At 36.7% G+C, this 15,322-nt stretch overlaps 1 protein-coding gene across 6 annotated transcripts in view; it reads right to left on the reverse strand.

Annotated features, from left to right (window-relative positions):
- Positions 1-15,322, reverse strand: part of LOC127543249 (casein kinase I-like) — a 100,833-nt gene that overhangs the window by 52,339 nt on the left and 33,172 nt on the right. For 2 of the 6 annotated variants that reach the window (XM_051969298.1, XM_051969301.1), the window contains exon 1: positions 3,543-3,909. The exons of the other annotated variants lie outside the window; for them this stretch is intronic. The gene's annotated coding sequence lies outside the window, so the exon portion shown is untranslated. Of the gene's footprint in view, positions 1-3,542; positions 3,910-15,322 lie in introns of those variants that run through there. 6 annotated transcript variants of the gene reach the window in all.

Below are 15,322 nucleotides of genomic sequence, written 5' to 3' on the forward strand. Positions count from 1 at the left end.
CAGGAGGTCAAAAAAGAAGTCAGAGCTGGATAAAAAGATTTGAGAATCATCTATATAGTGATATTAATTGAATTCATAGCAGCTGAGAAGATAATCAAGTGAAATAGAGGGCCCAGGGCAAAGCTTTGAGGGATACTCACAATTGGCAGGCATGAGGTGGCTAACAATCCCATAAAGAAGAGCGAAAGAGAGATGTCCAACAAGAAAGCAGTGTCATGAAAATTTAGAGAGAAAACAGTATCAGCAAAGAGAGAGTGACGGACAGTGTCAAGGGCTACAGAGAAGCCAAGATGAAAGTGGGTTCTCAGCACTTAGTGGACAGGAATTTGAAGGAAAAAATTATGGTGAGAGATGAGGCACAGAAACCATCAACTAGTGGATCAGGCTCTAACCATCCACAGTTTGCTTTTAAAATAGTTTAATGAGGGGTTCACAAATTTCGAGTTAGAAAGGACTTAAGAGCTCATCTAATCTACTTTAACACTCTTAATTCAACAAATAAGGAAACTGAGGCCCATAGAGATGAAATGCCTAGTTCTGTGTTGTAGAAACAGCCAGAGCCAGGAGTCACAGTCAGATCTGCAGATTCCAAAGCCAGTACTTTTTTGCCAACTGCACCTCTCTGAGAATGCTTTAGGGGTGCCACTTAAGAGTTCAAAATTCCTCTAGCTGAGATTTGGGGACTTAAGCCTAACTCCATGGCAAGAAGACTCTGTATGAAGTTAATAAACCTCAAATTATTTCAGTTTATTAGTATTGAAGTTAATATTATTCAGGGCATACTATCCTAAAAGCTTATCTGACAGCCCGCCAGAAAAGGAGAGGAGAATGTGGATGAGAACATGATGATGGGTCCAAATGGAGAAAGATTCACATTCCCAAAGTCTGTAAAGACTTACACTCCATATAAACTATACTAGTAGGTAAAAACAGAAATTGAACGCAGATTTCAGTCCTGTGGATATTCTTCTGAAAAATATAGGTGCTACATAACTATTGCCTGGGATCACACATGTGCATATTAAATCCCCAAAAAACTGAATCTAAAAAGAAATGAACACTAAAAATAGGCAAAACTACCTTCAAAATATGGCAGCTCCTACCCTAGAGGTACAAACAAGTATCTTGGGAACTAACACATTTTGGCAACATATGGTGGGCCATGTATAAAGAACCAACATTTACAACAAAATACAACTCTTTCAGAAATATGCTATACCAATTTCTCCCGGGAGACTTCTGTAGATTGTTACTGAATTTCCATGCTGCATGATGATGTATTCAGATTGGGATGGGGGGAAAAAACAAGACTCAAGAAATGAAAATTTCAATTGGTCATTATTTATATGAGCATAAAGAAGGATTTTTTTGATCTTCTTGCTTTTAAAACTCAGTGTAGCATTAGCACTTCAACAACTACATCTATTTCCTATATCAGAGAATGATATTTAGTTACAGAAACTCTGCATGTCATCCTATGACAGCAAATATCCCTCCCTGTCCAGAACCTTGATGATTCCTTCATTTTTTTTTTCTCTGACCAATAGCATAATGTCTCTCCCCCTTTCCCTTATTTCCCTGGCTGGTGCATTGACAGGGCTGAAGAAGGATGAAGTTATATCCAGCTTAAAGAAGGGAAAATTTAGGGACAAACTTATTTGGGGACAAACCTAGAGTAACCGATAGAATTGGAAAGGCAGTTTTAGCCTGGTTATATAAAAACATACTAACTCGGACCATCTGTGAATAGAATGGGCAGCTTCAAGAACTGGTGGACTGCCCCCTCCCTCGAGCATTTCAAGCAAAGACTGTGCCTACTTGTGGGGACTCTTGTGCAGGTGCAGGTTAGATTTGATAGCTATGAGATGACAGGATTCATTTTTCAGATCTGAAAGTTGTTAAATAATTCAGCTGAACACTTTGTGATGAGTAGTGAATCACGAAGGCCAGTATGTACTGTAGAAGATAGGCACAGCGTATCACCTTGCCAGGTTAGCTACTGCTAAGATCTGAAGGATCTGATGAAAAGTCATTCCAGTGACCAACCTTCACTCTATGGCCTGCTAAGTCAATCTGGAAGGATTTGAGAATTCTCATTGGCTAACTGGAGGGCACACACGCATGCCCACCCACTTTGAAATTCTATTTTGATGCTATAAGCTGATATCACAGTGGGTAAGGGACAGGGCTCACTGAGTCCTCCCCTCAATTATCTTACACTACAACCTCCTTGGTTCAGGATATTCTCACTGAAGACAATCTCAGAAAAGTTTCATTCAACCCTGTGGTTGATGGTATATGATCTTTAGAGTTCACAACAGACTAAGTCCCATCTGGAATTGCAGGGGCTGGCCCTCAACAGGTGCAGATCCTCAGGAATTCCCAACATACAGGCTATTTATCTCACTCTCACCATGGAACATTCCATACTGACATCCAGGGTGTGATTGGGTTGACGGGAACTGCTGTCCTCCACAGGCATATGTATTTGATGCTTTTAATAGAAGGAGTCAGACATGTGTGAATGTGTGTGCGTGTTTGTCTATCTGCAAAGACTGCATGGTCCGCAGCCTTTCCCACAACACCTGTTAACCAGAAGTCACTGGCAAAGCCAGGATTCAAATCCAGCTTTTTTTAAAGGCCACACTCCTAGCAGGCAGAGAGTTGGGTTCCCACATGCTGGCTGTGGTACTCTGCACAAAAATGACAATAAGAATGGAGATGGGACCTGGGATCCTCGGAGGGTTCCCCTTTATCTTCCTCCCTGAGGAAGCGAGTATTAGTGTCACCTGAAAAACCTAGCCAATGTCCAGAACTCATGTATGCAGCTAAGTGGCAAAGGCATTGGTGCTTTACTGAGTAGGACATAGGAGAAAGAATCAATAGCAATAACAAACATTAATAATGATAAATAATAAATTGTAAAAGCAATAATTGGGTGACATCAGGTGAAAGGGATTAGGCAGGGATATGTGCTAGGTCAACACAAACTTTCCAGCTAAACCAATGGAAAATAATCCTGCGTGCTGGCTTTATAGGGGTGGGGGGAAGATAGGAAGGAATGACACCAATTTCAGGACAGTCAAGATGATATCAGCCCTTTCTCCAGCACCAAAGGGAAGACTGCTTTTACCTAACTCTACTGGATTGACTATTTGGAACGTGACAGGCAGTTGGAGCCACAAGCTAAAATAGAGCCTGGAAGACTCATGAAACCATGGATCAGGAGCCAGAAGGAACCTTCAAGGGAACTGAATCCAAGCATCTACTTCATCTGACAGATGAGGATACTGAGGCCCAGAGAGTGAAGATTTGTTCAAGGTCACAGAGGAGACAAGATTTGAAACCTAATCTCCCCAAATCTAATACTTTTTCAACTGCACCACACTTAGAAGAATTGATATTTCCATGGCCCTTTAAGGTTGGTGAATACTCTACAAGTTATCTCTTTTGAATTTCCTAGCCATTCTACATAACAAGTCCTATAAGCATTAAACCTCGTTTTTCAGATGAAGAAACTGAGACCCCCAGAAGTTACTTACCACACTTGTGGTCAGACAGCTGGGAAGCAGCAGAGAAGAATGGGAATGAAAGCCTTCTGGATGCCATGTCCAAGACTCTTATCTATTCTACTGTACTGCCTCTCAAAAACGGCGTGGACACGAAAGCACTGCAGAAACCACGTGAAACAGCCTTGAAAGCAACAAATCACAACTTCTAGTACAACAGAGTATATATATAGTACACCAGTGAGCAATTAGGAGTCTGCTGTGCACCAGTGAGAAGTGGGATGAGGCCTGGGGGCAGAGGGGGGCGTGCCTGGAGCCAAGGTATCAGGCACATCAGACAGGAGGAAAGATCAGAGACAAAGCATTATCTTCCAAGGAGGGCTTGGGACCACTAAGAAGAAAAGGTCTGCAAGTATCTTTGGTTTTATTTTGCACTCCATGACCTTCAGGTGAGCCACCATCTGATGCAGGAACTCTGTCTCCATGGCCTTCTTTGGTGCAGTCACCATGCCATCTTCAATGAAGACACAGTGTACACTTGTTTCAGGACTCTGGTCATCATAATGGAAAAGTATGAGAGATGGTTCAGATAATCCTAGGGAAGGACTATGAAAACAAGCTGCTGGGGAGCAATCTAGGCCCCAGAAATAGAACAAAAAGTAGCAGTGAGAACAAGAAGCCCATGTCACTGCCCTGGGCAGGACTACCTGGTCTAAAACACTGACAAGATCAGAAACAAATGGAGTGGTGAGCACATTGCCTTCATTCAACTCAAAAAAAGGCGCCAGGTGCTGCCAGGTGCCAGTAGCCTTCCTTACAAGCAACATAGAATTGCTGCAAGGAGAGATGATACAGTACTCCATCTTCCTTCATTTATAGCACTGAAGAAATATCCTTCACTCCTCTAGGGACCAGAAAATGTTTGATGTTGACTACATGGTATGATTCAGACAAGTGCAAGGATTTCCCTTTGGCCTTTACCCATGGAAACTTACATAAGATTGACAAAAAGGCCAACACAGATACTAACTCCCAAGATCCCATGATACTTCTTTCCTTCATGGTCTGGCTCTCTGGAACTTTCCCTGAAAGATCCAAATGGAGCAGGTGTTTTAGGACAGAGATGTCAACCAGATTAAAACAGAATTGGGAGAAATTTAACAAAATAAATAAAACCATAAGAGAACAAATAATGTTAATATATAGTTTTCAAAATCAATATGTGCCCATGGGGATTCTTTTCATGGCATTATTTTAGAGGCTACTTTAGGTGTGATCTTGGAAAGATGAAGCCAGACCTCTAGGTCAGAGGCCATATTTCTATTTCCAGTCCTATGGATTTATAGCTGTGGCTTACTGGTCCCCGGCTCTACAGAAGAGATCTTCTGAAGAGAAGATCAAGCTTCATCAAGCTGCCTTTCACTTTCACTGCAGTGTTTAAAAGCCAAGAGCTCTGCTTCTAACTGTGGAATGCACTGGGCATTCCATATGTCCGTCTTATTGTGCCACAGGGTGCCAAGGTGCCTCCATTCTCCATCTTTGCAGCACTCTTCCCCCAACTCAGTCATGATGTGAGAACTGAAACTATCTAAGCCCAGTTACATTATGCCAAGTTATGTCATATTCAGTACTGGGTTTAAATGAGATGCTCATTTAGTTCACTGAAGAGCCGATAAAAGGTTTACTTATTCCTAACATAGCAAGGATATACAATAACACTTAGGTAGTCCCGACTCAGCCTTCCTCATGTACAAATGGAACCGTATCTCATCAGCAGGACAGGGCATGGTCATTCGCATGATCTTCTGACATCTACCCTATGTGGGCAAGAACTTTGATGCCTCCTTGTGATGGAGAAGCAATATCAACACAGGCCACCAGACCCTAAGCTGTGTCAAAGGAGGTACAATTAGGGAAAATCTGGCCTAAACTATATGTGAGTAGGAAGGGAAAAGTAGGAGGGAATCCTGGTAGATAATGATCTATAATCATAGAGTGATACACATTACAAAGAATTATAATGGAGGCCTGGTGTAAAAGGTATCAACAAATAAAGATATCAGCATGGACATGTGTTGAGAGGAAGGGATAATTTGTGAAGGAAGGAAATAAGCATTTCTTCTGTGCCAGGCACTGCTCTGAGCACTTTATAAGTATTATCTCATTTAATCCTCACAACATGCAGAAAGTTAGGCGTTTCATTATCCCCATTTTACAGTTGAGGAAACTGAGGTAAACATAAGTTATTTTACTTTACAGCTAATCAGTGTCTGAAGCTATATTTAAACTCAGGTCTCCCTGATTCCAGGCCCAGCATTCTGTCTACTGTGCCACCTAGATGCCTCTCCAATCTATGTGTTCTAAAGTCAGTCTCATAATATCAATATAGAGTGAAGGAGGTCCTCAGCACATTGACTGGAATTATGATGGACTTATGGGGTTCTCTAGATCAATGTCACACAGGAGGGACAAACACAGATGGGTTTTGATCCACATAATTGAAGAGAAGGTCTGTATGAATGAGATGACAGATCCATTTCAGTATTTGAAAGACATGTCTTCTGAATATCAAGTTTTCAATACCTTTTGGTTTGTGGAAAAGATGAGGTGATCCCAAGTTTTTATCTATATGTCAGGATAAGTCATTTGAGACCAGTGTAGTTGCCAGTCAAATTAGTACTACAACCTGGCAATAGATGCTGGCCCTGAATCTAGAACTTGTTCAACAATAATTTCCTGGCCTAGTTATAATTTCCTCTTTAAGGATGAGGGGATCTGGCATATAAAATGTTGTAAGAAATCTAATGGAGAAATGGAAGTCAGTTCTCAAAAACAGTGAAACTTGAAACGAGTTCCAAAATAGGTTCAGATACAGAAAATAAGGTATCTGATTCAGAGCTATTTTGACAACATGAAAAAGGAACAGTTCAGGAAAGACATCCAAATTCATACTGCAAGACTTCAATTCTAAATCAAAAAGTGGTGATGAAAGCCTAGAAAACTTAGCTAGAACTTCATCTGTGACCGTGATCCCATCTGGCATGGGCCAAGTGTACAGAGAGATGCGCCAAGAAAGTTACTGAAAAATAAATTGAGAGATACTGTAACATTGGGCATGATCTGGAGAAAAGTCTATTTGTCAGAATGTTGAGGTAATTTCATGACTGGTGGTAAGATTCTTTCCTTTTTAATTTTTTTTTGGCTCAAGTAATTGTGGTGTGAAAGAGGCTTAATATTTCAGCCAAACCTGGAACTAAGAACAGTCAAAACAATTTAAAAAAAAAAAGGAAGCAACAATCTAGACAAAATGTACAATGTGATTTCTGTAACTTTGGGACAAGGTTTAGAGTCTTCACTCAAGAAAGGTATTCCCCACCCACTGACATCAGAACCCTTAGGATTGCATGGCAATCTGTGCTCATTCCCTCTTAACTTCTCACCATTTCCCAACAATATCCTTCCGGCTTCCCCAACATATATCCATCCTTTCTTCCAACATTTCCTGTTCAAAATTTTAGTGTTACAGGATCAAGAACCGTAAGAGATTCAAGAAGTCATCTCATCCATCCTACTTTAGTCCAAAGGGACTAAATGACTTACCTAGTGTCACACAGGTTATAACAGAAAAGGTCTTCTGACTATATCCAATGTTCTTTCCACTACACCATACAGTTCTTATTCTTCCTTCTTCATTTTTCATGACGCTTCATAGATATGAAAGTCCTGTCAATTTTATATAAGTAGTATTGCTCATTCTGTTCCTTTCTCATCACCAATGGAAAATTCTCACCTGCCTGGACCCCTTCAATCAATCGCCTCAGATTAGGTCCCTCGGCCTCTCTGACCATCTCAGTCTAATTAAATAATGTACAGAAGAACCTTTCTTCAGTGTTTATCTGTGAGGTCTCTCCTCGAATCAAAAAATCTGAACCACTCCCTAGTGCCCACTAAGTCAAATACAAATGCAACTGTCTGGAATTGAAGACGCTCAAAAGTCCCGTCACCTGCCTCCATTTCTAGCCTTATTACTTACCTCTACATTATGCTCCAGTCAAATTGAACTACTGTTTTTTTCTCAAATCCACCTCATCCTTGTACAATCTCATCTTCATTTTTTAAGCCTGCCTAAGAAGCTTTCTTTTGCCTACTGAATACCATCCATACACTTCAGATACTTGATTGTACTGTAAAGCTAGGCTCAAATGCCACTCCCTCCATGAAGCCATCCCTTAGAACTTCTATCAGTAACAACCTTTCCACCTAGATCACCCCATAATACTATATTTTTCACTTCTCCAATGAATTTACCATGGATTATTTTGCATTATAGTTATTTCAGTATGTGCTTTATTCCCCCCACTAGTCTATAAGCTCCATTAGGGTATGGATGGAACCTTAAAGAAATGTTTCTTCCCCATGCCTCCTGTGGTACTCTACACACAATAGGGATTTTAAATTGTTTCATTTGATGAACTAAAGTAACCTCCACCTTCTTCTCTATATTCACTTCACCCACAGCTTCCACAAGATTAAACTGATCTCAGGGTCCTCTCACCTCCTTTCTAGTACCCTTCACTAACACTTCATCCCACTCCCACCCTAGAAATGGAGATTCATCTAAGGATCTGTCCTTGATCTTCTTTTCATTTCTTTGAAATCACACCCACACCAAAGCTTCAATCACCACCTATAAACAAATTACTTACACATTTTAATCTGTACTCCTTTTTTCTTCCCAAGGATCTAACCCTGCATTTTTAGTTGCTAGTGGATATTTTCATTTCTGTGTCTGGCCAATACCCTAAACTCAGTCCAAAACTAAACACATATATTCCTCCCACTCTCTTTCCCTTCTGCTGAACTTCTCAATTTCTATTGAGGGTACCACCACTCTCCTGGTTACCATTCTCCTATGAAACCATATAATCTTCAGTTCTTTCCTCTCCCCAATATTGTTCTTTTAATGCCACATATCAAGTTGGAAATGCTTCAACTGCTACATTAACTCTTATACTATTCCCTCTTTTCCTCCCTGTGGTACCTTTTAGGTCTCCATCCTCTTGCTCAATCATATAATAAACAAATCAAAGAAGAGAGAGAGCGATCTTTCCTAATTATGAATTGGGGGGGGGGTGAAGTTCTTGCCCAAAGTAAAGAGAGAAGTGGTTCAAAGAAAATTAAATGAACAATTTTCACTGCCAAAAAATGAAAAGGTTTTTTTTCAGAGACAAAGTCATTGCAATGGCACATTTTGTAATATATTAATAGTCAACGAATATAAACAGGCAGTTTTCAAATAAATACAGGCTACCAGGAACCACATGAAAAATATTCCAAATCAATATTAAGAGAAATACAAATTTACTCCCTAGTTCTACCTGAAAACATCAGACTGGCAAAGATGGCAAAAAAGGAAAATGGCAATTGTTGAGAGGCCACTAATATGTGGTTGATGGAGCTTTGAATTGATCTAGTCATTCGGTAAAGCTATTTGAAAATAAATCCTAAATCACTAAACTACACATGCCTTTTTATTCTATAATGCCTCTACTACACATATACCCCCCAAAGATGTCAAAAACAGAGGGGAAGGATCTTTCTGTTAAAAAAAAATTAAAATGACAAAAAGTACTGTAGGAAAGAACAAAAAATAAAGCAGGTCTTCAAATGAGCAACAGTCAAACAAATCACAGTATAGAAGTGTAATGGAATATTACTGTTTTATAAAACATGGCAAGCGGGATGAATTCAAAGAAACTGTAGAAAGCTGATGTCAATTGATGCAGAATAAAAACTACAATAATGTAAAGGAAAATAATTTAGAAAGACATAAGAACTCTGATCAATGAAATAATCAATCCTGACTTCAAAAGCTTGAAAATTAAAGATGTTTCCCATCTCTTGAACAGAAGTGACCGATTACAGGCAGAGAATGAAACATAACTGTTTCAGATAGCCAAAGTATGAATTTTTTTTGTATAACTAGACTTCTCTCTTACAAGAGGGGTTGGTGAAAAGTCAGTGGGTAGTAACAAATATGCAAAGAAAAATTGAAGACAGTTAATAAACATTTAAAAAATATAGAACACTGCAAAAAGAAGTTCATAAGGGGATACAAAAAAGCAGGGCAGTTTTGTTTCTATCATGTTAAATTTAATAGATAACTTTAAGAGAAAAATTAACTTTAAGAGAAAAATTGTAATTATTTGCAAAGTATTTTCTTTTTTTTTTCTTTAGTGAAATGTTCATTAGGCTACACTAAGTGGGACACGACTTCTAGGAAAAAGGAAGCTACTGTCTACATACCTAATTGGTATTGGACAAAATGGTTTAAACATATGCATATGGGATGTGTGTGTGTGTGGCATTTTTTTTTTCAGATAAAGGAGTGCACTATTTACCTAAAGCTATAGATGCACAGCCTGAATATTTGTACAGTTGTCCATGCAAGATTAGGAGATCTATAGGAAAGTCTCTAGAATATTGAATAGATGCCCTGTGGAACATTTTTAAATTGAATTTTATTTAACTTTTCAGGTCAATATTTTCTCCCTACCTCCTTCCCTGCCTTCCATGGGAAAAATAACAAAAACAAAAACCATTACAAACTTGCATAATCAAGCAAAACAAATTCACACATTAGTCTATGTCGGGGTGTACATTCACATAGACAAGTCCATCACCTCTCTATCTAGAATTGGATAATGTACATCATGAGTCCTCTGTAATTGTGACATGACATTATGTTGATTAGAGTTCCTAAGTCTTTGAAAGTTATTTGTCTTTATAATATTGTTACTATTGTTTAAATTATTCTCCTGTTCTCACTTCTTTCCAGGTTTCTCTGAAACCAATTCTTTCACCATTTTTACACCATAATAATCATATAACAATTTTTTCAACCAGTCCTCAATTGGTGGACATCCCCTTGGTTTCCAATTCACTGTCACCATGAATAGAGATGCTATAAAGAATTTGTACATATAGTTCCTTTACCACTTTTTAAAATTTCTTTGGGGTATAGACAAAGTAGTGGTATCCCTGAATAAAAGGGTATAGAGAGTTTAACAGCTTTACAAGCATAATTCCAAATTGCTTTCCAGAATGGTTGGACCAGCTCACAGCTCCACAATCAACTGCATTATTGGACCTATTTTTTCCACAACCCCTCAAGAATTTGTCATTTCAACTCTTTGCAGGATCAACTTTGCCAATCTGACAGGTATGAGGTGGTACCCAAGAGTCATTTTAATTTGCATTTCTCTAAATATTAGTGACTTAGAGCACTTTTCCTTATAATTACTGATAGTTTAGATTTTTCTCTAAAACTGCCTATTTATTTGCATTGACTATCTTATAAATTTGTATCACTCCCCTATAAATCTCAGAAATAAGACTTTTATCAGAGAATCATAATTCAAAGATTTTCCCTCTAATATCTTACTTCTAATTTTAGTTGAATTGGTTTTACATGTACATTTTAAAAATTTTGTTTAATCAGAATTGCTCATTTTACCTCAGATAAGATTCTCTTTTTCTTGTTTGTTCATAAATTCTTCTCTTGCCCATAGATTGGCCGTGTATTGTTCCCATGCTCCAATACATCCTATGGTGCCACCCTTTATATCTAAGTTATGTTCACATATAGAGTGTTTGTCTTAGTATACAACATGAACATTAGGCTATTTTTGTTCATTTGTTTTGGTATAGTATATATGTAATCTGTTGCACTGAGCAATCTTTTATTTTTTTAGCTAATGTGTGACTATTTTAATGATTACAGTTTTATGGTACCATTTGAGATCTGATCCCACTTTTTTCATTAATATTGTTTACCGTCTTTAATATTCTTGACCGTCTCCTCCTCCAGATGAATAATTGTTGCTTTTCTTTCTTAGTCTATAAAGTAAACATTTATTAGTTTGCTGTGGCATGGAAAAAGTATATTGATTTAAGTAGCATTGCCAAGTTTTATTATGTTGGCTCACCCTACCCATGAACAATTAATATTTTTCCAGGTATTTAAGTGTGTCTTTATTTGTGTGAAATACTCTGTAATTGTGTTCATATATTTCCTGCATGTATCTTGGTAAGGAGACCCTTGAGTATCTTATACTGTCTGTAATTGTTTTAAATTGAATTTCTCTATCTCTTCCTGATGGATTTTGTTGGTGATATGCCAAAAAAAAAAAAATACTGCTTTGTGAAAATTTTATTTCCTGCAATTTTACTGAAGTTGTCAATTGTTTTAATTAGTTTTTAGGTGATTTTCTAATTTTTCTAAGTACACCATCATAAAATCTGCAAAAAGTGATAATTTTGTTACCTCTCTACCAATGCTTACTCTCCCAATTTCTTTTTCTTATCTTACTGATACAATTAGCACTTCTTGTACTATTTTGAACAGCAGCAAGAGTGATGAACATCCTTGCTTGATCCTATTTGAAAGTGTATCTCCATTACAGATTTTACTTGATTTTAGACAGACACTAGCTATCATTTTAAGGAGAGATCTATTTAGTCCTATGCTTTCTGGTGGGCTTTTAAAAAACAGGAATGGACGTTATATCTTGTTAAAATGTTTTTCTGCATTTACTGATATAATCATGATTTGTTGTTTTTGTTTTTCATAGAACTATGATTATAATTTTACTAAAGTTGAACCAGCTCTACATTCCTGATATGGATCCAACCTGGTCATCATGGTATGTAATCTTCGGTGATATGTTACTTTAGTCTCCTTGCTAATATTTTATTTAAAATATATGCATCAATACTCATTAAGGACATTGGTCTACAATTTTTTTCTTCTCTGTTCTGACTCTTCATGATTTAGGTATGAAGAAATTTGTGTGACAGAAGAATTTAGTGGAATGCCTTCTTTTTTTTTTTCAAACAGATTCTATGACTTTTCATTTGAGGCTTAATTTCTTATCTAATGCAGGATTAAGTCCTCTCTTTCCTATTCTATTAATTTATATGTTCGTAAATATTCATCATTTTCATTTAGATTGTCAGTTTTATTAGTATATAATTGGGTGAAATAGTTCCTAATAACTTCTTTTATTTTTACTTAATTGATTGTGAATTCATCCTTTCATTTTTGACACTAATAATTTGATTTTCTTTCTTTCTTTAAATCAAGTTAGCCGATGGCTTATCTACTTTATTGGTTTAAAAACAGCTGAGTTTTATTTATAATCCAATGGAGTTTTTGCTTTTAATTTTTAATCTCTTTGACTTTCAGAATTTCTATTTTGATGTTTAATGTGGGGGATTAATTTGTCGGTTATCTAGTTTTTTGGCTTTTTTTTAGTTGACTGTCCAATTCACTGATATTTTCCAAGATATAACTTTCTCCCTAAGTATTGCTTTGGCTGGATCCCAAAAAATGTTAATATATTATCTCTTTATTGTTATTAGCTTTATTTAAATTATTGGTTGTTTTTGTGGATTATTCTTTGACCTTCTCATTCTTTATGATTAAGTTATTTAATTCCTAATTACTTTTTAGGAATCTAAATCTTTGCTTCAATAGCTCTTTAGTGAATGTAATTTTATTATTGTTTGAAAAAATTCACTTAGTATTTCTGGTTTTCTTTCATTTGTTTATGAGGCTAATAAGGGAAATATAAACCTAATTTTAATGAAGGTGCCATGTACAAGTGAGAATAGGTATACTCTTTCTATTCTTATTTGTTTTTCTCAAGAGGAATATATTATCTGACTTTCCCAAAATTCTCTCAGTTATGTTGATTCTTTCTGTTAGATTTAGCAGGTAATTTACTGTATTATTTTTCCCTGTAACTTACTTAACTTTTCCTTTCAAGAATTTAATGTTATGTGATGAATATATATTTGGGCATTGCTACTAATTTATTGTCAATGATACCTTTCAGCAAAATGTAGTTCCTATATTTATCTCTTTTAATTAGATGTGTGTGTGTGTGTTTTTTTTTTTTTTTAGCCGATTGTGTTGTCTGAGATCACGATTGCTACTCCTGTCCTTTTTTATTTCAGGAAGCACAATAGATTGCATTCCAGTCCTTTTATTTTTCTATTCACCATCCTGTTTCAAATGTGTTTCTTATATATAATATATTGTTGAATTCTGGTTTTTAATATAATCCTGCTATCCTTCACAATGCCAATTATAATTGTCAAATGTGTATTTTACTCCAACCTATTCTTTTATACTTTTCTTTGTCTTTGATTCCTGTGCCACCCCCACCCTTTTCAGTTTGTTACTGACTGATCTTAATCTATGCTTTTCATCCCATTTCTATGTTGGGTGAAACACAGGTCTGTGCTAAATTCTCTCTCTCTCTCTTTCTCTCTGTCACCCCTCCTTTTTCCCTCCTTCTTTCTCACTGTGTATGTGTGTATATGTGTGAATTCTTTTCTCCTTTGACTAATTCAGATGAAAGTTAGATTCAAGTGTTACCTGTTCCCCTGCCTGATTCCTTCTTCCTGATTATGATGTCTTCTAATTGGCAAGTCAAGTATGAGAAAATATCCCCCATTCTTCCTCTCCCTTCCCTCCTCCCATGTATTCTTCTTTCTCTCAATTTTCATTCTTCTTTTAAAATCATCAAAACATACCGAAGCACTCCCAGATCCTCTAACAACTTGATATCCTTTGTGATCCCAAAGGATAAGAGGGTTTTGAGAGGATGCATGTGTAATTTCACCATATAAGAATGTAAACTGTTTATCCTTGCTTACTACCTTATGACTTCTCAGTCATGTTTACCTTTTTATGCTTTTCTTGACAGGTTTGTATGCCAAATTTTCTACTCAGCTATGGTATTTTCATCATGAATGGTTGGAAATCCACTATTTCAGTAAAGATCCATTTTTCTCCTGCAGAATTAAACTTGGTTGTGCTAGATAAGTTAGTGACTATAAGCCTTTGCCTTCTGAAATATCATATTCCAAGCTCTCTAGTCCATTATATAGTGACCGCTAAAACTTGATTGGTCCTAATTGTAGTGCCATAATACATTAAATTCTGTCTTTCTGGCTATTTTCAGTATTTTGTTCTTTGACTAAGAGCTCTGGATTTGGGCTACAATATTCCTGGGAGTTTTCATTTTGGAGTTTCTTTTCAGGTATGACTGATAAAATCTTCTTCTTTCTACTTTTCCTCTGGTTTTAAAAGATTTGGGCAGTTTTCTTCCATGCTTTCTAGAAAAATTATATCTAAGATCTTTTCCAACTATTGATTACAGGTAATCCAATGATTCTTAAATTATCTCTCCTCAAGTGTGCAGGTCAGTTGTTTTTACTAGGAGATATAGTTTCTTCTTTCTTTCTTTTTTTTTAAAACCATTTTTACTTTGTTTTAATATTTCTTGGAATGTTATGTAGAATCACAAATTCTTATTTTGTTAGTTGTAATTTTCAGGGAATTTTTTCTTGGGTAAATGTTTGTGCCTCTTGTTCTAAAGTTCATTTCTTTCCATAGCTTTCTTTTACTGCTCTCATTTCTTTTCTCCAATTTTTTCTCTTATCATTTTCATTTAGGTTTTTTTTTTAAATAACTTTCAATTCTTTAACAAAAACAAACAAAAAAACAAAATCTCATGCTTTAATCTCTTCCAGGAATTCCAAATGGGCTTATTCCCAAGCTACATTTTCCTTTGAGGCTTTGCTAATAGATGTTTTGGAATCCTTCTGATATTGTGCCTTGATCCTCTCCGCCCCCCACCCTGGTCACCATAAAGCTCTTTAGATATTTATTTTTTGTTTTTGCATTCTATTAGTCTCCTTCTTGACTTCAGGCTTTATGTAAGGGCTGGGTTTTGTACACT

This window comes from Antechinus flavipes, chromosome X (assembly GCF_016432865.1).
Source record: "Antechinus flavipes isolate AdamAnt ecotype Samford, QLD, Australia chromosome X, AdamAnt_v2, whole genome shotgun sequence".
Classification (NCBI taxonomy): Eukaryota; Metazoa; Chordata; class Mammalia; order Dasyuromorphia; family Dasyuridae; genus Antechinus; species Antechinus flavipes.